Raw genomic sequence first — 26024 nt, 5'->3', positions numbered from 1 at the left:
AGGAATCTTGGAGGATGATTTTTGAAATATTTATAGATTTACATTTTAGTCATTTAGCAGACACTCTTATCCAGAGCGACTTACAGTAGTGAGTAGATACATTTCACAAATTTTTTTCCCGTACTGGTCCCCCGTGGGAATCAAACCCACAACCCTGGCATTGCAAACACCATGCTCTACCAACTGAGCCACACGGGACCATAGATATTGGGGTTAATTTATTGTAAATGTCAGATTAGGGATCAATCTATCAAGGATAGTCACCTTGTTTAACAGGAATGAACACAGCTATGTAGGCCTGTATGTGATTCCTCTACTTTATATCCCTCTCCCCAGGGAAATACACCACATCAGATATTTCAGCACCACCTATTGCTGACAGGTTGTAAGGCCCAACGCAGGAGATGAGAAGCTGGTACAGGGAGTGAACCATTTAACCTCTTGGGGCTAGGTGGGACGCTAGCGTGCCACCTGTGGTGCACTCCATCAACAGCAGGTGCATTTCAAGAGCGGCAAATTTGAATCCAAATAAATGTCAAAATTCAAATTTTTCAAAAATACAACTATGTTACACCATTTGAAAGATAAACATCTCCTTAATCTAACCACGTTTTACGATTTCAAAAAGGTTTTACGGCGAAAGCATAAATTTAGAGTATGTTAGGACAGTACATTTACAAGAGTTGTGTGTAATGTTTTGTCAAGTCAAAGACAGGGTCACCAAAACCATAAAACCAGCTAAAATGATACACTAACCTTTTACAATCTCCATCAGATGACACTCCTAGGACATTATGTTAGACAATGCATGCATTTTTAGTTCTATCAAGTTCATATTTATATACAAAAACAGCGTTTTACTATGGCATTGATGTTGAGGAAATCGTTTCCCTCCAATAACCGGCAGTCAAGTCAGCGTCAGAAATTAAATAATTAAAATTAGAAAACATTGTTAAAATATTATATTGTCATTTAAAGAATTATAGATTTACATCTTTTGAACGCAATCAACTTGCCAGATTTAAAAATAACCTTACTGGGAAATCACACTTTGCAATAATCTGAGCACTGTGCCCAGAAAAATACGCGTTGCGATACAGACTAGACGTCATGTTGGGGAGATCTAAAATCGAAAATACTATGTAAATAATCCATTACCTTTGATTCTCTTCATCAGATGTCACTTCCAGGTATCACAGGTCCATAACGAATGTAGTTTTGTTCAAAAAAGCTCATCATTTATGTCCAAAAATCTCCGTCTCGTTAGCACATGATGTAAGCCAGCCGGACTTCTCGTCATGAACGAGGGGAAAAAATATATTTCCGTTCGTTCAAACATGTCAAACGTTGTATAGCATAAATCATTAGGGCCTTTTTTAACCAGAACATGAATAATATTCAAGGTGGACGAATGCATAGCCTTTTATAACGTATTGGAACGAGGGTACCCAACATGAAGTAGCGCGCCAGGTGTCTAATGGGACATCACCGTTCCATGGCTCTTGTTCGGTCAGATCTCCCTCCAGAAGACTCAAAACACTTTGTAAAGGCTGGTGACATCTAGTGGAAGCAATAGGAAGTGCCAAAATATTCCTAAACCCCTGTGTTTTTCAATGGGATAGCTTTAAAGTCAATACAACACATCAGGTATCCACTTCCTGTCAGAAAATGTCTCAGGGTTTTGCCTGCCAAATGAGTTCTGTTATACTCACAGACACCATTCAAACAGTTTTGGAAACTTTAGAGTGTTTTCTATCCATATATAATAAGTATATGCATATTCTAGTTACTGGGTAGGATTAGTAACCAGATTAAATCGGGTACATTTTTTTTATCCAGACGTGCAAATGCTGCCCCCTAGACCCAACAGGTTAATATAGACGGACATGCAACGGAACAGGGACAGCGTCTGGACAATAACACGACACGACAAACAATGCTACTACAGGGAACAACACAGAGGAGCAGACATATATGCAGGGGAAATCAACAAAGTGAGGGAGTCCAGGTGAGTCCAATGAGCGCAGCTGCGAGCAATGTTGGTAACAGGTGCGAATGATGACGGGTAGCCAGGCGCCCTAGAGTGCCAGTGCTGGGGAGCAGGAGCAGGCGTGACAGTGCCCCCCCCCCACCCCACTAGGGCCGCCACCTGGCTGGGCTGGAAGAGCCGGCTGAGGCGTGACAGCCCGACGAGCCAGCTTAGGCACTCCCGATTCCATCGGAAGCGGAATCCAAGTTTGACGTCACCATCAAAACAAGAAAACTCATGGGCCAGATGAGGCATAGGAGCCCGACGAGCCGGCTGAAGCATGATGTGGGATGGGAACCTGCCGAGCCAACCGGGACAAGGAAACCTCTCGAGTCAGCTAGGGCGTGACAGCCCGACGAGCCAGCTTAGGCATCCCCGGTTCCATCGGCGGCGGCCCCCAGGTCCGACGTCACCAACAAAACATAACCCTAAAAAACTCCCAGATGCTTCTTGAAATGGTAGTAGCATTCTGTAAGGCCCAACTCAGGAGATGAGAAGCAGGTACAGGGAGTGAACCATTTAATACAGACGGACATGCAACGGAACAGGGACAGCTTCTGGACATGAACACGGCACGACAAACAATGCTACTACAGGGAACAACACAGAGGAGCAGACATATATGCAAGGGAAATCAACAAAGTGAGGGAGTCCAGGTGAGTCCAATGAGCGTAGCTGCGTGTAATGATGGTAACAGGTGCGTATGATGACGGGTAGCGTGGCCCCCTCGAGCGCCAGGGAGGTGGAGCGGGAGCAGGCGTGACACAGGTGTATAAAATTGAGCGCACGAACATGCAATCTCCATAGACAAACAATGGTAGTAGAATGGCCTTAATGAAGAGATCAGTGACTTTCAACGTGGCACTGTCATAGGATGCCTCCTTTCCAACAAGTCAGTTCCTCAAATTTCTGCCCTGCTAGAGCTGCCCACTGGGTCAACTGTAAGTGCTGTTATTGTACTGTTAAGTGGAAACATCTAGGAGTAACAACGGCTCAGCCGTAAAGGGATAGGCCACACAAGCTCAGAGAATGGGACCACCGATTGCAGAAATGCTTAGCGCATAAAAATCGTCTTTCCTCGGTTACAACATTCACTACCAAGTTACAAACTGCCTCTGGAAGCAATGTCAGCGCAAGAACTGGAGCTTAAGATCACCATGTGCAATGCCAAGCGCCGGCTGGAGTGGTTTAAAGCTCGCCGCCATTGAACTCTGGAGCAGTGGAAACATGTTCTCTGGAATGATGAATCACGCTTCACCATCTGGCAGTCTGAGGGACAAATCTGGTCTTGGCGGAGGCCAGGAGAATGCTACCTGCCCGAATGCATAGTGCCAACTGTAAAGTTTGGTGGAGGAAGAATAATAGTCTGGTGCTGTTGTTCATGGTTCGGGCTAGGTCCCTTAGTTCCAGTGAAGGGAAATCATAACTCTACAGCATACAATTACATTCTAGATGATTCTGTGCTTCCAACTTTGTGACAACAGTTTGGGGAAGGCCCTTTCCTGTTTCAGCATGACAATGCCCCCATGCACAAAGCGAGGTCTATACAGAAATGGTTTGTCGAGATCAGAGTGGAAGAAATTGATTGGCCTGCACAGAGCCCTGACCTCAGCCCCACCTTTGGGATGAATTGGAACGCCGACTGCGAGCCAGGCCTACTCGACCAACATCAGGGCCCAACAACACTAATGCTCTTGTAGCTGAATGGAAGCATGTCCCCGCAACAACGTTCCAACATCTAGTGGAAAGCCTTCCCTGAAGAGTGGAGGCTGTTATAGCAGCAAAGGGGGGACCGACTCCACATTAATGCCCATGATTTCGGAATGAGATGTTCGATGTGCAGGTGTCCACATACTTTTGGTCATGTAGTGTATGTGCCTTGTGTTGATGTACAGGTAGTTCTGTTGTTTTGACTCTCAGGGGAATATTATACTTCAGTAGATGTTACTCTGTTGTTATGATGCTCTTCTGCCCTCTGTTGACTCTGCTGCCAGTTAGATTCTCTGAGGGGTTTTTGTACAGATCCTCCACTCACTCACACCACTGTGTCTGTCGTGCACAGTAATACACAGCAGAGTCCTCTGCTCTCAGACCAGACATTTTCAGGAATGACATGCTTTGGGCATTGTCCTTAGTTATTTCAATGCATCCACTAATGCTGTTGGCATACGTTGCTTCACCAGTATCTGTCGTCACACGTCCTATCCACTCCAGTCCTTTTCCTTTTGGTTGTCGTACTCAGTGCACGGCATGGTTTCCAAAAGTATACCCAGATCCTTTACAGGAGAGATTGAGAGTGTCTCCAGGCTTTTTCATGACTGGACTGGAAGGAATGGACTCCATACTCTGACCATTTAGACCTGATGGAGAGAAAGAGAGAGAGGGGGGGTGATGATGATGAAATGAAAGAATAGACCAATACATTTCAAGGCATGGCCCAACAGTAAGCGTAACCACCATCGATAACAATTAAAACCAAGCAGAACTCACAGGCCAGACAGAGAGAGAGCAGTAGAAGGGAGAGTTTGTCAGTCATACTGAGGGTGGAGATATGAACTCAGCTGCTCCACACAAGACAACAAGACAACAAGTCAGCAGCAGAATATAAGTATATATGAACACTGAGGGATCTGAATTTACATAATGATCTCATGGGAGGGGCTAATAACTCTGAGGTCAGGGGTCAAACTGTGACTCATTGGTAGGGCCAGGGGTTTCGTTGATAACATGAAATGTCAAGTGACAAGGACAAACTCTGTCCCCATGTCATGACCAGGGCCTAGAGTTTTTCCTGCTCATGCCACGGAGGTTGGTAAAACGGTAGGGAATCTTGAAGAATGATTTTCTAAATATTTATAGAAATCCTTCACCTTTGGGGTTAATTAACTGTATATGTCAGATTAGGGATCAATCTATCAAGGACAGTCACCTTGTTATACAGGAATGAACACAGCTATGAAGGCCTGTATCCGATTCCTATTTACTTTCTATCTCTCTCCTAAGGGAAATGTGAACCTTGTGTTGATGTACAAGCAGTTATGTCGTTTTGGTTCTCAGGAGAATATTATGCTTCAGTAGATGTTTTTCTGCTGTACTGATGCTCTATTGCCCTCTGTTGACTCTGCTGCCAGTTAGATTCTCTGAGGGGTTTTTGTACAGATCCTCCACTCACTCACACCACTGTCTCTATTGCAGAGTTATACACAGCAGAGTCCTCTGCTCTCAGACCTGACAGCTTCAGATACAGTATGCTGTTTCAATTCTCTCTGGTGACTTCTGTCCGTCCAACACTTTTTGCATATGCATTTCCACTAGCATCACTCCATGTAATGCCTATATATTCAAGTGCTCTTCCTGCAGGTTGATGTATCCAGGCCATGTTGTAGCTACTAAAGGTAAAGCCAGATCCCTTACAGGAGAGGCTGAGATAATCCCCAGGATTTTTCAGGACTGGACTGGAGGGTATGTCCTCCAGACTCTGACCATACACCCCTAATAGAGAAAAGAGAAGGAAGACAATAGATCACTAATATGTTAACTCAATGGATATTATAATTATCTCTTTACGTAAAATACTTTGTTCCAATATATTGCTAGATTATTGAGTACATACTATAGAGGCCCAGCACGACCAGGAGGAGGTATAGTTTACCTGTCATCTTTTCTGAAAAGATTTGAATCCGACCTATTGCCCTTTGACACAACCTTTCATCACTGTCATCCTCTCTCTCTCGCTGTTCAATAAAGTCAGAAAATACCTTACAAATGTTGTTTTTTTAACCTGTTATGGCTAGGGGGCAGTATTTTCACGGCTGGATAAAAAAACGTACCCGATTTAATCTGATTATTACTCCTGCCCAGAAACTAGAATATGCATATAATTATTAGCTTTGGATAGGAAACACTCCAAAGTTTCTAAAACTGTTTGAATGGTGTCTGTGAGTATAACAGAACTCAAATGGCAGGTCAAAACCTGAGAGATTCCTTTACAGGAAGTGGCCTGTCTGACCATTTATTGTCTTTCTTTGACATCTCATTCCATTACAAAGGATCTCTGCGGTAACGTGACACTTCCCACGGCTCCAATAGGCTCTCAGAGCCCGGGAAAAACCTGAATGTCGTCATTCCAGCCCCAGGCTGAAACACATTATCGCCTTTCTCAAGTGGCCGATCAAGGGACTGTGGGCTTAGGCGCGTGCACTGGCCGCCCCCGTCTTTGTGTTTTTTCCTCTGTTTACCGAAAAGGAGATTCCCGGTCGGAATATTATAACTTTTTTACGAGATAAATTGCATAAAAATTGATTTTAAACAGCGGTTGACATGCTTCGAAGTACGGTAATGGAATATTTAGAATTTTTTTGTCACGAAATGCGCCATGCGCACGACCCTGATTTACCATTTCGGATAGTTTCTGGAACGCACGAACAAAACGCCGCTATTCGGATATAACGATGGATTATTTTGGACCAAACCAACATTTGTTATTGAAGTAGCAGTCCTGGGAGTGCATTCTGACGAAGACAACAAAAGGTAATCAAACTTTTGTAATAGTAAATCTGATTTTGGTGAAGGCTAAACTTGCCGGGTGTCTAAATAGCTAGCCCGTGATGGCTGGGCTATGTACTTAGAATATTGCAAAATGTGCTTTCACCAAAAAGCTATTTTAAAATCGGACATATCGAGTGCATAGAGGAGTTCTGTATCTATAATTCTTAAAATAATTGTTTTGCTTTTTGTGAACGTTTATTGTGAGTAATTTAGTAAATTGTTAGTAAATTCCCCGGAATTTTGCGGGGGGGTATGCTAGTTCTGAACGTCACATGCTAATTTAAAAAGCTGTTTTTTGATATAAATAGGAACTTGATTGAACAAAACATGCATGTATTGTATAACATAATGTCCTAGGTGTGTCATCTGATTAAGATCATCAAAGGTTAGTGCTGCATTTAGCTGTCTTCTGGGTTTTTGTGACATTATATGCTAGCTTGAAAAATGGGTGTCTTATTATTTCTGGCTTGGTACTCTGCTGACATAATCTAATGTTTTGCTTTCGCTGTAAAGCCTTTTTGAAATCGGACAGTGTGGTTAGATTAACGAGAGTCTTGTCTTTAAAATGCTGTGAAATAGTCATATGTTTGAAAAATTGAAGTTTTCGGATTTTAGAGGAATTTGTATTTCGCGCCACGCCCATCATTGGATATTGGAGCAGGTGTTCCGCTAGCGGAAGGTCTAGATGTAAGAGGTTAGACAACACAAAAAACTAAATAACAATAATAATGAAAAATGCACATCCTGAAGTACTGTACCTAAAATGCCACTATCAACAAAACAATAGATGGCTAAACTTCACTCAATTACTTTTCAAATGATCATTTGTCATTTTCTCTCGCATCTGCAGAACATCACTGTTTTTTTTTATATGTTACTGCACTTTTCCAATGATACTGTACCTTGGTCCTTTTTAAAGGATAATCAAGATATGTTATCTGGGAAATGGCTTTATCAGAGTGAAGGTGCATCCTGGGTGGAAGTCATGCTTGGGTAGCTTTGAACTATTGCACCCAACATTCCTTTTGATAGACATGCCTTATAAAACACATTCTTAAACTCTCTTCCCTATAAACAATTATAATGAAGACATAGTAAAGTATTTAGGTGGAGGTGCCCAAATTTGTTATTTTAGTTAAGGACTCATTGTTCAATGCAATTCTTGAACAGTGTTATACTTATTACCAACACAAACCATGAATATGGTGTGCCAATAATATTGTGTGTGATGAGTAGCAGTGAATGACTGAAAATATTAAATAATACAATTAATAAAACTGTTGATAACGGTCTATAACATAAATAAACATTGATTCAATTGTCTGATTCTTTCATCCATCTCACCATTTATTCAAACCAAATGCAAATTGTGTTCATGTGGTTGAAACATTACATGTTTACCAGCCAGCAGCTGGCTTATGCAAAAGACAGTTTCTCCTTAGCTGAAACAAGACAGTGAGAATTAGATCATGAAAGTGTATAGGGACACTGCAGTCCCTGGGCTACCTAACTGCTTTAACTGTCTATCTGAATCATGAGAGATGCTAAACTGGGACCCTGAAACACCCAGGTGACAGACTGGAGTTCACCAAGCGTGGTACCACACAGCTGTGAGGGTCACAGAGGGGAAGAAAAGGGGTGGGGTGTGTGAGAGAAACAGACACTACTGAGAAAAGGAGAGCAGGGCCGATGTGGAACAGAATGGATTATCAAACATAAACCCTTAGACTATGGAATGGATGCATTACTAGTTACTTCTCATACAGTTTGACAAACATGATGGAAAATAGGTTGATTCTGTGTGACTTAAAGCTTAATAACTATGAAAAAAGTAGCTGTAAATATGTTTATTCTAAGTATGCACGTATTATTAAATAGTCCGTTTATTTTGATATATTCATTCAATTTTGTCAGAATTTGTGACTATCCTATTTGGCTGCATCTGTTCAAAATGATCTGTTCATTTATATGTTTTGACACTACACTAATAGGAGATATGGTAGATATGTAATAACCCCTTAGAATGGTTAAACATTCTCTACGGGACACAAATGACATGAGTGCCTGCTTACTATTGGTAGTCCTGACTATGACTCCACTCTCTGAGGGTGTCTCGGGGGGAGTGGGATATACAAAAAAATACATTTACAATTCACACGTGTATTTCACACGCTTGAACATGTGTGAAATAGGACAAATAAAAGCACCCACCTAATCATTATTATTATTAATCGTATACAGTATCTACACTATGTGTGTTTTTTTAAGTGTGGCTGAGCTTGTGCTATTAAACCATTCATCAGAAATAAATTAGATTGTCTGTGCTCCATGGGGAAGTGGTTTTTGTACAGCTCTCCCACCACTCTCTCTTACTGTGTGTACTGGGCACAGTAATACACTGCTGTGTCCTCACTCTTCGGGCTGTTCATCTGTAGGTACAGCTTACTGCTGGAGTCTTCCCTGGAGAGGGTGAATCTACCCTGAAATGACTGGGAGTAATAAGTGGTACCACCATGAATATGATCAATCCACTCAAACTCTTTCCCTTTAGCTTGTCTGATCCAGCCCATATAATAGCTACTGAATGTGAAGCCGGAGGCTGTACAGGTCAGTTTGTGGGATTCTCCAGGCTTTTTAACCACTGGTCCGGACTCAGTCAGTGTCTGACCATAAACACCTGTGGAAATAGAAAGCAGAGATGTTGTTGAAGTTGAAACTAAAACCTGTTGTCAACTTGTTTATTTGATAGACAGCATAATTAAACATACTGTTTCTTCACCTGTTAGATAGACTGTCAGTAAGAATACTCCTGTGGTAGGAAACATGGTGATCTGTGTAGTTCTCTAAAGGTAGTTTAGAAAGTCCTCAGCAGAAAAAGCCTTCAACAGAGACATTAATAAAGGTGGAGGACTGGAGAGTTTTGCATGAGCTTCTCCTCACTAGGAGGACCAATCACAAGAGGCTTTGATAAATATCCACATATCACCTGGTAGTCCATATTGAGATGTTCTGCTATGATACAGTCCTGCTGTTCTATTTATTGTATCTATTTTATCAGGTAAATTGATGTATAATACATTTCCCATTTACAACACAAACCCTGAGGAAAAGTTGTAAAGACAGTGTGAGAATTACTTTACTAATTATTCCTCATGACAGTAGATGAATATTGCTACAAGCTATTATCATGTTATTATAGTATGATAATGGGCATCGCACTTGGCAAAAACAGGTTGAATCAATGTTGTTTCCACGTCATGTAAACCTCCAATCTATGTGATGCTGTTGAGTCAATGTGGAAAAGTGATTGAAATTGCAAAAAGTCACCAATTTAAATTATGTACCCAGTTGGTCCCTCAGATCTTATTGCACTGGTCTTTTAAAAACCAATAGAAAAATCTTAAAATTCATGCTAAAACTCACAGGCAGCCAGTGCAGAGACCGTAAAACCGATGTTTGATTAATGTGTTTGACACCGTTCCATTTAAACTCCATTCCAGCCATTACAATGTGCCTGTCCTCCGATAGCTCATCCCACCAGGCTCTTCTGGTGTACCTTTTGTTAATGTGCATTTAGTTGTGTTGACAATATGCTGGTTGTTTAGGCTCTCAGGGGCATGTTGTGGTTGAGACTTTCATTGGATGTTACTCTGATGCTCACTGTAGATTGCCAGTTAGATTCTCTGAGGGGTTTTTGTACAGATCCTCCACTCACTCACACCACTGTGTCTCTCGTGCACAGTAATAAAAAAAGTCAACATGCTGTTGCTAGTATCTTTAGTGGTTTCCATACGTCCTTCAAACCTTCTAGCATGGTAACCTAGGCGTAATCCAGAATAACCCATCCACTCCAGGGATTTTCTGTCGTATCCAGTGTGTGTGGTGGCTGGTAACGGTATATCCCAATATCTTACAGGACAGACAGAGTTTCTCCAGGCTTTTTCTGGACTGGGCTGGAGGGAATGGACTCCAGACTCTGACCATCACAACCTGATGGAGAGAGAGAAAGAAATAGGAATAATGTGTGAGAGAATAGGAAGGAAGCAGCACATTTAAGAAAAGCTGAAACCTTTTTCCATGTTCAGTCATTCCACTAAGAACAGTTGATAAGGAGTAAAACCAAGCAGAACTCACAGGTCAGACAGAGAGAGAGCAGCAGAAGGTAGAGTTTTCCTGTCATACTGAGGGTGGAAATATGAACTCAGCTGCTCCACACAAGACAAGACAACAAGTCAGCAGCAGAACATAAGTATATATGAACTCTGAGGGATCTGGATTTACATCATGGTGTCATGGAGGTGGGGCTGATGAATGAGGTCAGAGGTCAATTTATGGCTCATCAGTAGTGCCAGGAGTTGTCCTTGTTCACATGACCTGACCAGGAACAGTTGTCCCTGGTCAAGTCACTTAGTCAAAAAAAACTCCAGGGCCTACTCACCACACATAACTGACTCAAGGACAGGAGGAACTGTGGGGAACATGATGATTTTCTAGATATTGACAATCTTCATTTATTCATTTAATTGGGGATTCATTTAAATGGCATGTACTGTATAGACATCCATTTGTCAAGGAAATAATTGAAAAGTATTGAAAAGTCCATACATATAGGGCATGGGTGACAAAAACAGTACAATACTATTCACAGGACCTGTTTCCAATGGGGCAGTTAACCAAAATCATTAATAGAAAAAGAGGCCATTTATACTTGAATGAACACAGCTTAATGAGATTCAACACCTCACATAGCCTGTCCTTTGTTTTGTTTCTGCATACATGTGTATAGATGATGTAATTAAGCAATTAGGCACAAGAGGCTGTGCTATGTACTGAATACAGTCACAGGTAAATGACGTTGTTTGGCCCGAAAGCGATAGCCCATTTGTTGATTTAGGAATTACTAATTTACCAAGATCTCTATGGAAATCTGTCAGTTGATGATGTGGCCAGTACAGCACAACTTGGAACGCTGCTTGTCCAATCAGCATCCAGGATCCAAACATCCCATTTTATAATGTATTATAGCTGATACCAAATTGCATACTGTACTATGTTTTCATATTATTGCCTACAATGTCTCAAAACTCTGAGTGGTCCACAATGTGCTTCTGCATTTTGTTCTTTCAATTAATGTATCAGTATGTATTATGACAGTTTCATAAATGTTTCTAACTTCGAACTTTCTACTCTTGCCTAGAGGACAATGCTCATGTTAATAGTAGTTCATTTGATGGTTTACTGGTTGCTTTGGTTCTCAGGGGAATGTGTGCAGTTTGTAGTCTGCTGTACTGACACTTTACTGACCTCTGTTTACTCTGCTGTACTGATGCTCTACTGACCTCTGTTGACTCTGCTGTACTGATGCTCTACTGCTCTCTTTTGTACTGATGCTGTACTGCCCTCTGTTGACTCTGCTGTACTGATGCTCTACTACCCTCTGTTGACTCTGCTGTACAGATGTTCTACTGCCCTCTGTTGACTCTCTGTTGTACTGATGCTCTACTGCCCTCTGTTGACTCTGCTGTACAGATGCTCTACTTCCCTCTTTTGACTCCACTGCCAGTTAGATTCTCTGAGGTTTTCTGTACAGATCCTCAACTCATTCACACCACTGTGTCTTTCTTGCACAGTAATACACAGCAGAGTCATCTGCTCTCAGACCAGACAGCTTCAGATACACCATACTGTTAGAATTATCTCTGGTGACTTCTATCCGTCCTTCAATTTTTTTTGCATATACAGTTCCACTAGCATCACTCCACATAGCGCCAATTCATTCTAGAGCTTTTTCTGCTGGTTGTCTTATCCAGTCCATATGGTAGCTACTAAATGTAAAGCCTGATCCCTTACAGGAGAGGCTGAGATAATCATCAGGATTTTTCAGGACTGGACTGGAGGGAATGTCCTCCAGAGTCTGACCATACACCCCTAATAGAGAAAAGAGAATGAAGACAATAGATCACAAATATGTTAACTCAACGGATATTACAATTATCTCATTACATAAAATACTTTGTTCTAATAAATTGCTAGATTATTGCGTACATACTACAGGTGTAGTTTGCCGGTCATCTTTTCATGATGGAATCCAATTAACCCATGGTTGGAAACATCACATAAGTAGACAGACTTGGGAGACAGAATCTGCATGACAACGATGGTTGGGTGGTAGCATGTCACATGCCTATAAAAGGATTTTCAAGGCAATCAATTCTAAGACAAAGCCAGACATCATCGTCTCTCATACACACATTATGTTTCATGTATTAAGAAGAGTCATGAAATTGTTCATATTAAATCATATTACATTGTATACTTCCCAAAACAATATCAAAAACACATTCATACACATAGTCCCTGTAAGATATGCGGTATTTTGTCTCATACGTTTTAGGAAAAGTTTTGAATCCAGGCTTACTGCCCTTTGACACAACCTATCATCTCTGTCATCCTCTCTCTCTAGCTGTTCAATAAAGTCAGAAATACATTACAAATTTTTTTTTTTCAACCTGTCTGGGCAAGGTGGGATGTTTGCGTCCCACCCTAGTCAACAACCAGTTGGAATTGCGTCGGGCGAAATACAAAACCTCATAAATGCTATAACTTCAATTTCTCAAGCATATGACTATTTTACACCATTTTATAGATACACCTCTCCTGAATCGAACCACGTTGTCCGATTTCAAAAAGGCTTTACAACAAAAGCAAAACATTAGATTATGTTACGAGAGTACCCTGCCAAAAAAAAATCACACTGCCATTTTCAAAACAACTAGATGCATCACAAATACCCAAAACACAGGTAAATGCAGCACTAACCTTTGACAATCTTCACCAGATGACACTCCTAGGACATCATGTTACACAATACATGCATTTTTTGTTCGATAAAGGTCATATTGCTAAATGATTAATAAGTCCCTGTGTGTTTCAATGGCAAAGGTTTGAAGTGATTCCACACATCAGATTTCCATTTCCTGTTAGGATTTGTCTCAGGGTTTTGACTGCCATATGAGTTCTGTTATACTCACAGACACCATTCAAACAGTTTTAGAAACTTTAGGGTGTTTTCTATCCAGATCTACTAATTATATGCTTCACCTTTATTTAACCAGGTAGGCAAGTTGAGAACAAGTTCTTATTTGCAATTGCGACCTGGCCAAGATAAAGCAAAGCAGTTTGACACATACAACAACACAGAGTTACACATGGAGTAAAACAAACATACAGTCGATAATACAGAAGAAAAATAAGTCTATATACAATGTGGGCAAATGAGGTGAGATAAGGGAGGTAAAGGCAAAAAAGGCCATGGTGGCAAAGTAAATACAATATAGCAAGTAAAACACTGGAATGGTAGATTTGTAGTGGAAGAAAGTGCAAAGTAGAAATATAAATAATGGGGTGCAAATGAGCAAAATAAATAAATAAATACAGTAGGGGAAGAGGTAGTTGTTTGGGCTAAATTATAGATGGGCTATGTACAGGTGCAGTGATCTGTGAGCTGCTCTGACAGCTGGTGCTTAAAGCTAGTGAGGGAGATCAGTGTTTCCAGTTTCAGAGATTTTTGTAGTTCGTTCCAGTCATTGGCAGCAGAGAACTGGACGGAGAGACAGCCAAAGGAGGAATTGGCTTTGGGGGTGACCAGAGAGATATACCTTGTCGTGTCTTTGGCTATGCCGGATTAAGTGATATGACATGCTAACCTATAAAATTCTTTCTCTGTAATTGATATTACCTGATTAAGCTAATCATGTAAATGTAATAAACTAGAAAGTCGGGGCACCACGGAAGAACGTTAATAGAGCCGTTATCTTCCGAATAAACTCTTAAAATACTTAGTAATATTTTACATCGATAGCAGTCAATATTAACCCTTATCTTATTTTCAGTCTCATAATGAAAGTTGTAAATTCTTGGGTATCTTCACGAACCCTGGCTAACAAGTTGAATCAGCAATACAAAATTGGGTTTAATTATTTATTTACTAAATACCTAAACTAATCACACAGAATTACAAATACACAGAATACAAATGATGTCATACAGAAAACATCCCTGGTAGACGGAACCTGTATGATGGCTGGTTACACAAAGGAAAGTGCTACAGGTGGGTGCTGCTATGGTGACCAGTGAGCAGAGATAAGGGGGGACTTTACCTAGCAGGGTCTTGTAGATGACCTGGAGTCAGTGGGTTTGGCGATGAGTATGAAGCGAGGGCCAGCCAACGAGAGCGTACAGGTCGCAGTAGTGGGTAGTATATGGGGCTTTGGTGACAAAATGGATGGCACTGTGACAGACTGCATCCAGTTTATTGAGTAGGGTATTGGAGGCTATTTTGTAAATGACATCGCCGAAGTTGAGGGTCGGTAGGATGGTCAGTTTTACGAGGGTATGTCTGGCAGCATGAGTGAAGGATGCTTTGTTGTGAAATAGGAAGCCAATTCTAGATTTAACCTCTCTAGGCTAGGCGGGACGAATTCGTCCCACCTACGTAACAGCCACTGCTATCCTGTGGCGCGATTTTCAAAACCTTAAAAATCCTATTACTTCAATTTCTCAAACATATGACTATTTTACAGCCATTTAAAGACAAGACTCTCGTTAATCTAACCACACTGTCCGATTTCAAAAAGGCTTTACAACGAAAGCAAAACATTAGATTATGTCAGCAGAGTACCAAGCCAGAAATAATCAGACACCCATTTTTCAAGCTAGCATATAAAGTCACAAAAACCCAGAAGACAGCTAAATGCAGCACTCACCTTTGATGATCTTCATCAGATGACAACCCTAGGACATTATGTTATACAATACATGCATGTTTTGTTCAATCAAGTTCATATTTATATCAAAAACCAGCTTTTTACATTAGCATGTGACGTTCAGAACTAGCATACCCCCGCAAACTTCCGGGGAATTCGCTAACATTTCACTAAATTACTCACGATAAACGTTCACAAAAAGCATAACAATTATTTTAAGAATTATAGATACAGACCTCCTCTATGCACTCGATATGTCTGATTTTAAAATAGCTTTTTGGTGAAAGCACATTTTGCAATATTCTAAGTACATAGCCCAGGCATCACGGGCTAGCTATTTAGAGCCTATGGACGACGTAGGAAGTGTCACGTTAGAGCAGAGATCCTTAGTAAAAGATAGAGATGGAAAAGAAGTTCAAGAAATGGTCAGACAGGCCACTTCCTGTAAAGGAATCTCTCAGGTTTTGACCTGCCATTTGAGTTCTGTTATACTCACAGACACCATTCAAACAGTTTTAGAAACTTTAGGGTGTTTTCTATCCATATGTAATAAGTATATGCATATTCTAGTTACTGGGTAGGAGTGGTAACCAGATTAAATCGGGTATGTTTTTTATCCAGCCGTGTCAATACTGCCCCCTAGCCCTAACAGGTTAAGTCTGCCGATGAGGATGTGGTGATTGACAGAGTCGAAAGCTTTGGCCAGGTCAAAGCCCAGTATTGTTTCTTATCGATGGCAGTTACGATATCATTTAGGACCTTGAGCGTGGCTGCGGTGCTCCCATGACCAGCTCTGAAACCAGATTGCATAGCGGAGAAGGTGCGGTGGGATTCGAAATGGTCGGTAATCTGTTTGTTGACTTGGCTTTTGAAGACCTTAGAAAGGCAGGGTAGGATAGATATAGGTCTATAGCAGTTTGAGTCAAGAGTGTCCCCTCCTTTAAAGAGGGGGATGACAGCAGCTGCTTTCCAATCTTTGGGAATCTCAGATAACACAAAAGAGAGGTTGAACAGGCTAGTAATAGGGGTTGCAACAATTTCGGCAGATCATTTTAGAAAGAAAGGGTCCAGATTGTCTAGCCCGGCTGATTTGTAGGGGTCCAGATTTTGCAGCTCTTTCAGAACATCAGCTGACTGGATTTGGGAGAAGGAGAAATGGGGAAGGTTTGGGCGAGGAGCTGTGGGGGGTGCAGTGCTGTTGACCGCGGTTGGGGTAGCCAGGTGGAAAGCATGGCCAGCTGTAGAAAAATGCTTATTGAAATTCTCAATTTTAGTGGATTTATCGGTGGTGACAGAGTTTCCTATCCTCAGTGCAGTGGGCAGCTGGGAGGAGGTGTTCTTATTCTCCATGGACTTTACAATGTCCCAGAACCTTTTTGAGTTTGTGTTGCAGGAAGCAAATTTCTGCTTGAAAAAGCTAGCCTTGGCTTTTCTAACTGCCTGTGTCTATTGGTTTCTAACTTCCCTGAAAAGTTGCATATCACGGGGGCTGTTCGATGCTAATTCAGAACGCCACAGGATGTTTTTGTGTTAAGGGCAGTCAGGTCTGGAGAGAACCAAGGGCTATATCTGTTCCTGGTTCTAAATTTCTTGAATGGGGCATGCTTATTTAAGATGGTGAGGAAGGCATTTAAAAAAAATAACCAGGCTGCCTCTACTGAAGGGATGAGGTCAATATCCTTCCAGGATACCCAGGCCAGGTCGATTAGAAAGGCTTGCTCGCTGAAATGTTTCAGGGAGCGTTTGACAGTGATGAGTGGAGGTCGTTTGACCGCTAATCAAGATGCTATATCAGGGAAATGGCTTTATCAGAGTGCAGGTGCATCCTGGGTAGAAGTCATGCTTGGATAGCTTTGAACTGCCGTGCCCAACACTCATTTTTATAGACACACCTGATAAAAACACATTCTTAAACTCTCTCCCCTACAAATAATTATAATTAAGACATAGTTATGTATTTAGGTGGAGGTGCCCAGGACAGATATGCGAAACCACATAGAGCAATTTGTTATTTCAATTAAGGACTCATTGTTCAATTCAATTCTTGAAAAGTGTATTATATCTATTACAAACACAAACCATGAATATGGTCTGTCAATAACATTGTGTGTGATGAGTAGCAGTGAATGACTGAAAATATTAAATAATAGAATTAATACAACTGTTGACAACGGCTTATAATATCAATGAAATAGTGATTCAATTGTCTCATTCTTTGAACCATCTCCCCATTTATTCAAACTAAATGCAAATCGTGTTCATGTGGTTCCAACATTGTATGGTTACCAGCCACCAGCTAGCTTATGCAAAAGACAGTTTCTTCTCAGCTGAAACAAGGTAGTGAGAAATAGATCATGAACGTGTATAGGAACAGTCCCTGCGGTCCCTGGGCTAATTAACTGCTATAACTGTCTATCTGAATCATCAGAGATGCTAAACTGGGACCCTGAAACACACAGATTAGAGTTCACCAAGCATGGTGCCACACAGCTGTGAGGGTCACAGAGGGGAAACGAGAAGGGTGGGGTGTGTGAGAGAAACAGACAACACTGTGAAAAGGAGAGCAGGGCCTGTGTGGAACAGAGTGGATTATCAAACATAAACCCTTAGAGTATGGAATGGATGCGTTAATAGTTACTTTTCATATAGTTTGACCAAAATTATGGAAAATATGCTGTTTCTGTGTGACTTAAAGCATAATAGTTATAACAAAAGTAACTATAAATATGTTTATTCAATACTCCAAGTATGTACAATTAAATCGTTTATTTATATTGATATGTTCAGTCAATTTGGTCAGAATCTGTGACCATTTGACTACTTGTTTTATTTGACCTCTTTAAAATTACTTTAAAGTTTCAGTATCTCAAGCCCAGAAACTCTGATTCTTACGAGGTAAAGTTTGCCTGGTTCAGCATGGTCCTTGGTGGTGCTACAGACCACAATTGTAGCTGAAAACATCTGCATTGTCACGTCCTGGCCAGAATAAGGGTTAATTGTTATTGTAGTTTGGTCAGGACGTGGCAGAGGGTATTTGGTTTATGTGGTTCGGGGTGGTGTGTTTGTTGTAGGGGATTTGATTTATGTATTCCGGGGTTTTTTGGGCACTGTTCCTTGTTTATGTATTTCTATGTTGATCTAGCTGGTTGTATGTCTATGTTTGGTTAATTGGGGTTGGGACTCTCAATTGAAGGCAGGTGTTGTCTATTTGCCTTTGATTGAGAGTCCCATATAGTAGGGTGTGTTTGTGTTTGTCTTTTGTGGGAGATTATTTGTGAGCACTGAGTTATTGAGCCTGCTACACTGTTGTGAGACGTGAGTATCATTTATTGTTTTGTTTTTCCTGTGGATGCTTTTCGTTTTTTCCCATTAAAAGAATGAGTATCCACAACTCTGCTGCATTTTGGTCCTCCTCTCTGCAACACCACAACATAATTCGTGACAGAATCTCCCACAAAACTTGGACCAAGCAGCAGAGGAACGAGGAGGAAGGATGGACATGGACAGAAATAAGGTTGAGCGTTTCCAGGGCTATGGAGGAGTTTAGGAAACTCGAGAGGCAGCCCCAATAATTTTTTTTGGGGGGGGCACAAGGGCAGTTTTGCGGGGCAAGAATGGAGCCCCAGGCCAGCTCCCCGCACTAGCCCGAAGGTGCGTGTCTCCGGGCTGGCACATCCAGTACCAGCTCCACGCACAAGGCTTCTAGTGCGTCAGTTCAGCCCCACCAGTCAAGAGTCGCCAGAGCCGCTCGCCAGTCAAAAGTCACCAGAGCCGCCCGCCAGTCAGGAGCCGCCAGAGCCGCCCGCTAGTCAGGAGCCGCCAGAGCGGCCCGACTGCCCGGAGATGCCAGAGCGGCCCGACTGCCTGGAGATGCCAGACCGGCCCGACTGCCCGGACATGCCAGAGCGGCCCGACTGCCCGGAGATGCCAGAGCGGCCCGACTGCCCGGAGCTGCCAGAGCGGCCCGACTGCCAGGAGCTGCCAGAGCGGCCCGACTGCCCGGAGCTGCCAGAGCGGCCGACTGCCCGGAGCTGCCAGAGCGGCCCGACTGCCCGGAGCTGCCAGAGCGGCCCGACTGCCCGACTGCCCGGAGCTATCAGAGTGGCCAGACTGCCCGGAGCTGCCAGTGGCCAGACTGCCCGGAGCTGCCAGAGTGGCCAGACAGCCCGGAGCTGCCAGAGTGGCCCTCCTGTCCTCCGGCCCAGCCCGAGGGGCCCTCCTGTCCTCCGGCCCAGCCCGAGGGGCCCGACTGTCCTCCGGCCCAGCCCGAGGGGCCCGACTGTCCTCCGGCCCTGCCAGAGTGGCCCGACTGTCCTCCGGCCCAGTCCGAGTGGCCCATCTGCCCGGAGCTGCTGGGGTGGCCCGTCTGCCCGGAACTGCCAGAACCGGAGCCACCTCCAGATATAGGTGGGTTGGGGAGTGGGGGTGTAGCACAGTGCCGTCGTTGACGGCAGCCACCCTCCCTTCCCTCCCTTTAGTTTAGGGGGATTTTTTGTTGTTGTTTGGGGTTTTTGTTGTTTTTGAGGTGCTTCTGGAGTTAGCACCTTTAGGGGGGGGGGGGGGGGGGGTACTGTCATGTCCTGGCCAGAAAAAGGGTTAATTGTTATTGTAGTTTGGTCAGGACGTGGTAGAGGGTATTTGGTTTATGTGGTTCAGGGTGGTGTGTTTGTTGTAGGGGATTTGATTTATGTATTCCGGGGTTTTTTGGGCACTGTTCCTTGTTAATGTATTTCTGTGTTGATCTAGCTGGTTGTATGTCTATGTTTGGTTAATTGGGGTTGGGACTCTCAATTGAAGGCAGGTGTTGTCTATTTGCCTTTGATTGAGAGTCCGATATAGTAGGGTGTGTTTGTTTGTCTTTTGTGGGAGATTATTTGTTCTTGCACTGCGTTGTTGTATGCCTGTGAGACTGTTCCTGTCGTGAGTATCATTTAGTGTATTGTTTTTCCAGTGGATGCCTTACTCCTTTTTTTGAATTAAAAGAAAATGAGTATCCACAACTCTGCTGCATTTTGGTCCTCTCTACAACACCACGACATAATCTGTGACATGCATTTTCATCCTTTCTGTATTTTTGCATGTCTTAACCTCTATGGGCTATGTGGGACGCAAGCGTCCCACCCCTGGTACACCCTATCAACAACAGGTGAAATATCAAGAGCGCCAAATTTGAAAACAATTAAATGTCATAATTCAAATTTCTCAAACATACAACTATCTTACACCCTTTGAAAGATAAACATCTCCTTAACCTGTTGGGGCTAGGGGGCAGTATTTGCACAGCCGGATAAAAAACGTACCCGATTTAATCTGGTTACTACTCCTGCCCAGTAACTAGAATATGCATATAATTATTGAGTGCAGGGTTGGCATCACCCCTTCCGGCTCGAAGCTCCCCTTGCCCTGGCACCTGCGGGGCGCTGGTACTGGGCGAAGTGGGCTGTGCGTCCGTATATGCGAGATAGTGCGCACCTCCCTGTAGTCACGGGTAGCTGGCTTACGGCTCTTCCCTGGCCTGGCCAAACTACCCTCAGAGCCCTGGAAAAAGCTGAACGATATCGAGGCAGCCTCTGGCTGAAACACATAATCGCCTTTGCCAAGTGGTCTATCAGAGGACAAAGGGCTTAGGCTCGTGCCCGATTCGACCCCGTGCTGTATTTTCTTTCGGCTGTTTACCTAATTGCAGATTCCCGGTCGGAATATTATCGCTTTTTTACGAGAAAAATGGCATAAAAATTTATTTTAAACAGCGGTTGACATGCTTCGAAGTACGGTAATGAAATATTTAGAAATCTTTTGTCACGAAATGCGCCGTGCGCGTGACCGTTATTTACCATTGGGATAGTGTCTTGAACGCACGAACAAAACGTCGCTGTTGGAACATAACTATGGATTATTTTGGACCAAACCTACATTTGTTATTGAAGTAGAAGTCCTGGGAGTGCATTCTGATGAAGAACAGGAAAGGTAATCAAACTTTTCTATTAGGAAATCTGACTTTGGTGAAGGCTAAACTTGGTGGGTGTCTAAATAGCTAGCCCTGTGATGCCGGGCTATCTACTTAGAATATTGCAAAATGTGCTTTCACCGAAAAGCTATTTTAAAATCGGATATATCGAGTGCATAGAGGAGTAATGTATCTATAATTCTTAAAATAATTGTTATGCTTTTTGTGAACGTTTATCGTGAGTAATTTAGTAAATTGTTAGTAAATTCGCCGGAAGTTTGCGGGGGTATGCTAGTTCTGAACGTCACATGCTAATGTAAAAAGCTGTTTTTTGATAAAAATATGAACTTGATTGAACAAAACATGCATGTATTGTATAACATAATGTCCTAGGTGTGTCATCTGATGAAGATCATCAAAGGTTAGTGCTGCATTTAGCTGTATTCTGGGTTTTTGTGACATTATATGCTAGCTTTCGTTGTAAAGCCTTTTTGAAATCTGTAACGGCTGTCTTCTGTAGAAATGGACCAAGGCGAAGCAGGTATGTGAATACTCATCTTTAATTAAAATAAAGAAGTAAAGTATCCACTTAACAATGCAAACAAAGTGACAACAGCTACAGTTCTGCAGGCTAGAAACGCAGTGCAAAAACAACCACCCACAACCCCAAAGAAAAACACACACACCTATATAGGACTTCCAATCAAAGGCAACTATACACACCTGCCTTCAATTGGAAGTCCCAATCATCCACCCAACATTTAACCAACACAAACATGCCACGTCCTGACCCAACTACACCCTCTACTGGTCAGGACGTGACAAAATCGGACAGTGTGGTTAGATTAACCTCTCTGGGTTAGGCGGGACGAATTTGTCCCACCTACGCAACAGCCAGTCTAATCCAGTGGCGCGATTTTCAAATACCTTAGAAATGCTATTACTTCAATTTCTCAAACATATGACTATTTTACAGCTATTTAAAGACAAGACTCTCGTTAATCTAACCACACTGTCCGATTTCAAAAAGGCTTTACAACGAAAGCAAAACATTAGATTATGTCAGCAGAGTACCCAGCCAGAAATAATCAGACACCCATTTTTCAAGCTAGCATATAATGTCACAAAAACCCAGAAGACAGCTAAATGCAGCACTAACCTTTGATGATCTTCATCAGATGACACACCTAGGACATTATGTTATACAATACATGCATGTTTTGTTCAATCAAGTTCATATTTATATCAAAAAACAGCTTTTTACATTAGCATGTGACGTTCAGAACTAGCATACCCCCCGCAAACTTCCGGCGAATTTACTAACAATTTACTAAATTACTCACGATAAACGTTCACAAAAAGCATAACAATTATTTTAAGAATTATAGATACATTACTCCTCTATGCACTCGATATGTCCGATTTTGCATGTACCCGATTTAATCTGTTTATTACTCCTGCCCGGAAACTAGAATATGCATATAATTGTTTGATTTGGATAGAAAATACCCTAAAGTTTCTAAAACTGTTTGAATGGTGTCTTCGAGTATAACAGAACTCATATGGCAGGCCAAAACCTGAGAAGATTCCAAACAGGAAGTGCCCTCTCTGACCATTTCTTGGCCTTCTTTAGCCTCTTTATTGAAAACAGAGGATCTCTGCTGTAACGTGACACTTTCTAAGGCTCCCATAGGCTCTCAGAAGGCGCCAGAACATTGAATGATGACTCTGCAGTCCATGGCTGAAAAACAGTAGCGCATTTGGATAGTGGTCGATCTGAGAACAATGAGACGGGTGTGTGCGTGCACATGAAGAGTCCATTTTACATTTTCAGTCTTTGAACGAAAATGACGTCTCCCGGTCGGAATATTATCGCTATTTTACGAGAAAAATCGCATAAAAATTGATTTTAACTTCTACGGGCTAGGTGGGACGCAAGCGTCCCTCCTGCCTAACATCCGGTGAAATATCAGAGAGAAAAAATTCTAAATACCCAATTCGTAATATTAAACATTTTTGTAAATACATGTATCTTACATAATTCAAAAGATTAACATCTTGTTAATCCAGCCACAGTGTCCGATTTCAAAAAGGCTTTGCGGTGAAAACATACATTATAATAATCTGAGGACAACGTCCCGCAAACACAAGCATTACTAGCATTTTCCAACCAAGCATTAGCGTCACTAAAGTCAGAAATAGCAATAAAATAATCAATTACCTTTGAAGATCTTCTTCTTTTGGTGATACAAAAGGCCCAATCTTCACAATAAATGGTCGTTTGTTCTATAAAATCCATTTTTATAGCATAACACAAAACATTTCCTAACCGGCTAATGTCATGAATTCCGACTCCTTCAACTTTCGACGAAGCATTCGATGTAATTACTCCCGCTAAACACACATTTATCCAGTCATGGTTGGCTTCATTGCAATCCTCTGTTTGCTAGTAACACAACCATACTTGATTGTTCTTTTTGCGGGACGTATTGACCGAAAAGACCTGATTTGAACACACCTAACAATGACCTCATTGCGCGCCAATGATATGACCAGTGCTTCGTTGATTGACTGTATTTCGGACCAATGACCACTGATCGTCTTGAAATCTAGCTTGGCAGATAGCCAATGAGCTAAGGTAAACGGCAATATGTAATGGTAATACCCGGGATGACCAGCTCTTGAACGAAAGCCGAGCGTAACACAGCCATTCGCCATTGAAACTTCTACCTGCAGGAGCCACATTTGTTTGCGCGCAGCAGTTTTGAGTCGAGATAATTTTCAGCTATTTCATAGATAAAATTATGGCGAGTAAATCTGGAAAATCAAAGGCTAAGTCCAGGTATACAGATGTACATGATGACATAATTGATGAAATAGATAGAGATAGTGAGAGCGAATTACTTGAAGAGGAGTCGGATTGTGAGTCAAGTTTGGACTCCGAGTTTGAGGAAATGTTTTTGCATGGAAAGGACGCGATTTTGGACGGGTGAGTACCTCTCATGCCGTTGTTTGAAATGAATAATATCAAATATTATTCATTTGAGTTGTTTGGAGATTATATATATATATATATATATATATATATATTGTTTTATTTTATTTATTTGACATATATATATATGTAATGAACTGTGTGAAGTACACATGGCTAAACATTATGAGTGTGTGTCTGTGTCTGTATATATTAGATACATGTAAAAAAAATATCTATATGTTTTCCATGTATTTTATCTAGACATGGGGTTCACAACTCTATATATAATCTGTCTGTATATATAAAATATTTTTTACATGTATTTTATCTAGACATGGGGTTCACAACTCTATATATAATCTGTCTGTATATATAAAATATTTTTTCCATGTATTTTATCTAGACATGGGGTTCACAACTCTATATATAATCTGTCTGTATATATAAAATATTTTTTCCATGTATTTTATCTAGACATGGGGTTCACAACTCTATATATAATCTGTCTGTATATATAAAATATTTTTTACATGTATTTTATCTAGACATGGGGTTCACAACTCTATATATAATCTGTCTGTATATATAAAATATTTTTTACATGTATTTTATCTAGACATGGGGTTCACAACTCTATATATAATCTGTGTGTCTGTGTCTTCACAGTCCTTCTGATTCTGACTGGGAGCCCCCACTGCCAAGGTGCCCATCCCCCACAGGAGCTGAATCATCTAGCCGGACCCTGCTGTCTCCGGCTCCACACCTACCCCCACCCGGCCAGGTGTGAAGTCTGTGACAAAGAAGCGGAGGTGGGGCAAAGCTAAACCAGCAATCAGAGAGGAGGAGGGTCATTGGCACTCTGTGATGGTGGAGGATGTGGGCCCACCACCTCCAATATTCAGACCGAAAAGGCCACCAGGACCTCAGCTGGACATGACCTCCAACTACAGCCCCATGCAACTTTTTCAACTGTTTTTTACGTCTTCAGTTATTGATTCCCTTGTCTTCAACACTAATAAATATGGTGCTAAGAAGCAGGCAGGCAAAAAAGAGGCATGGAAGCCTATTTCCATGTCAGATATTTTTTGTTATTTGTCAATGGTCATATACATGGGTCTAGTGAAGCTGAAAACCCTGAAACAGTATTGGAAAACTGCACCCCTCTATCAACTGCCTTTCCCCTCCACTGTCATGTCGTGCAAAAGGTTTCTGACAATCTCACGGGCGCTTCATATCAGTGACCCAGAAGTTGACGGGGACAACGACAAGAAGCGAGGCACAGCAGGGTATGATAGTGTAACGGCTTGTCTGTGGTGTGGAGGAAAGAAGCGCAGGAAGCAGCGAACACTGTGTGGTAATTTTAATAAACCACATGTACAAAATAAAAGGTTTCCCAACAACAGAGAAAAACATAAACGACAAGCACAGTCGAACAAACCTCAGTCGACACACAGAAGGGCAATCCCGCACAATAGAGAGCGGGCCAGCTGAACTAAATAGCCCTCTTAATTGACTAACTCAGGGCAGGTGAGACAACATAAAAAAAGGGAAAAACAAAAAGGGAATCGGTGGTAGCTAATAGGCCGGTGACGACGACCGCCGAGCGCCACCCGAGCAGGAGGGGGCGCCATCGTCGGTAGGAATCGTGACAGATAGGCTCTGCAAAATTAAACCTCTCTACCACAGTATGGTTGAGGCCTGCAAGACCTATTTTCAGCCCGCCCAGAACCTTTCCATCGATGAGAGGATGGTAGCCTC

Source organism: Salmo salar, chromosome 03 (assembly GCF_965601325.2).
Source record: "Salmo salar chromosome 03, fSalSal1, whole genome shotgun sequence".
Classification (NCBI taxonomy): Eukaryota; Metazoa; Chordata; class Actinopteri; order Salmoniformes; family Salmonidae; genus Salmo; species Salmo salar.
The sequence above is the reverse complement of the archived record's forward strand: the minus strand, read 5'-3'. Positions refer to the sequence as shown.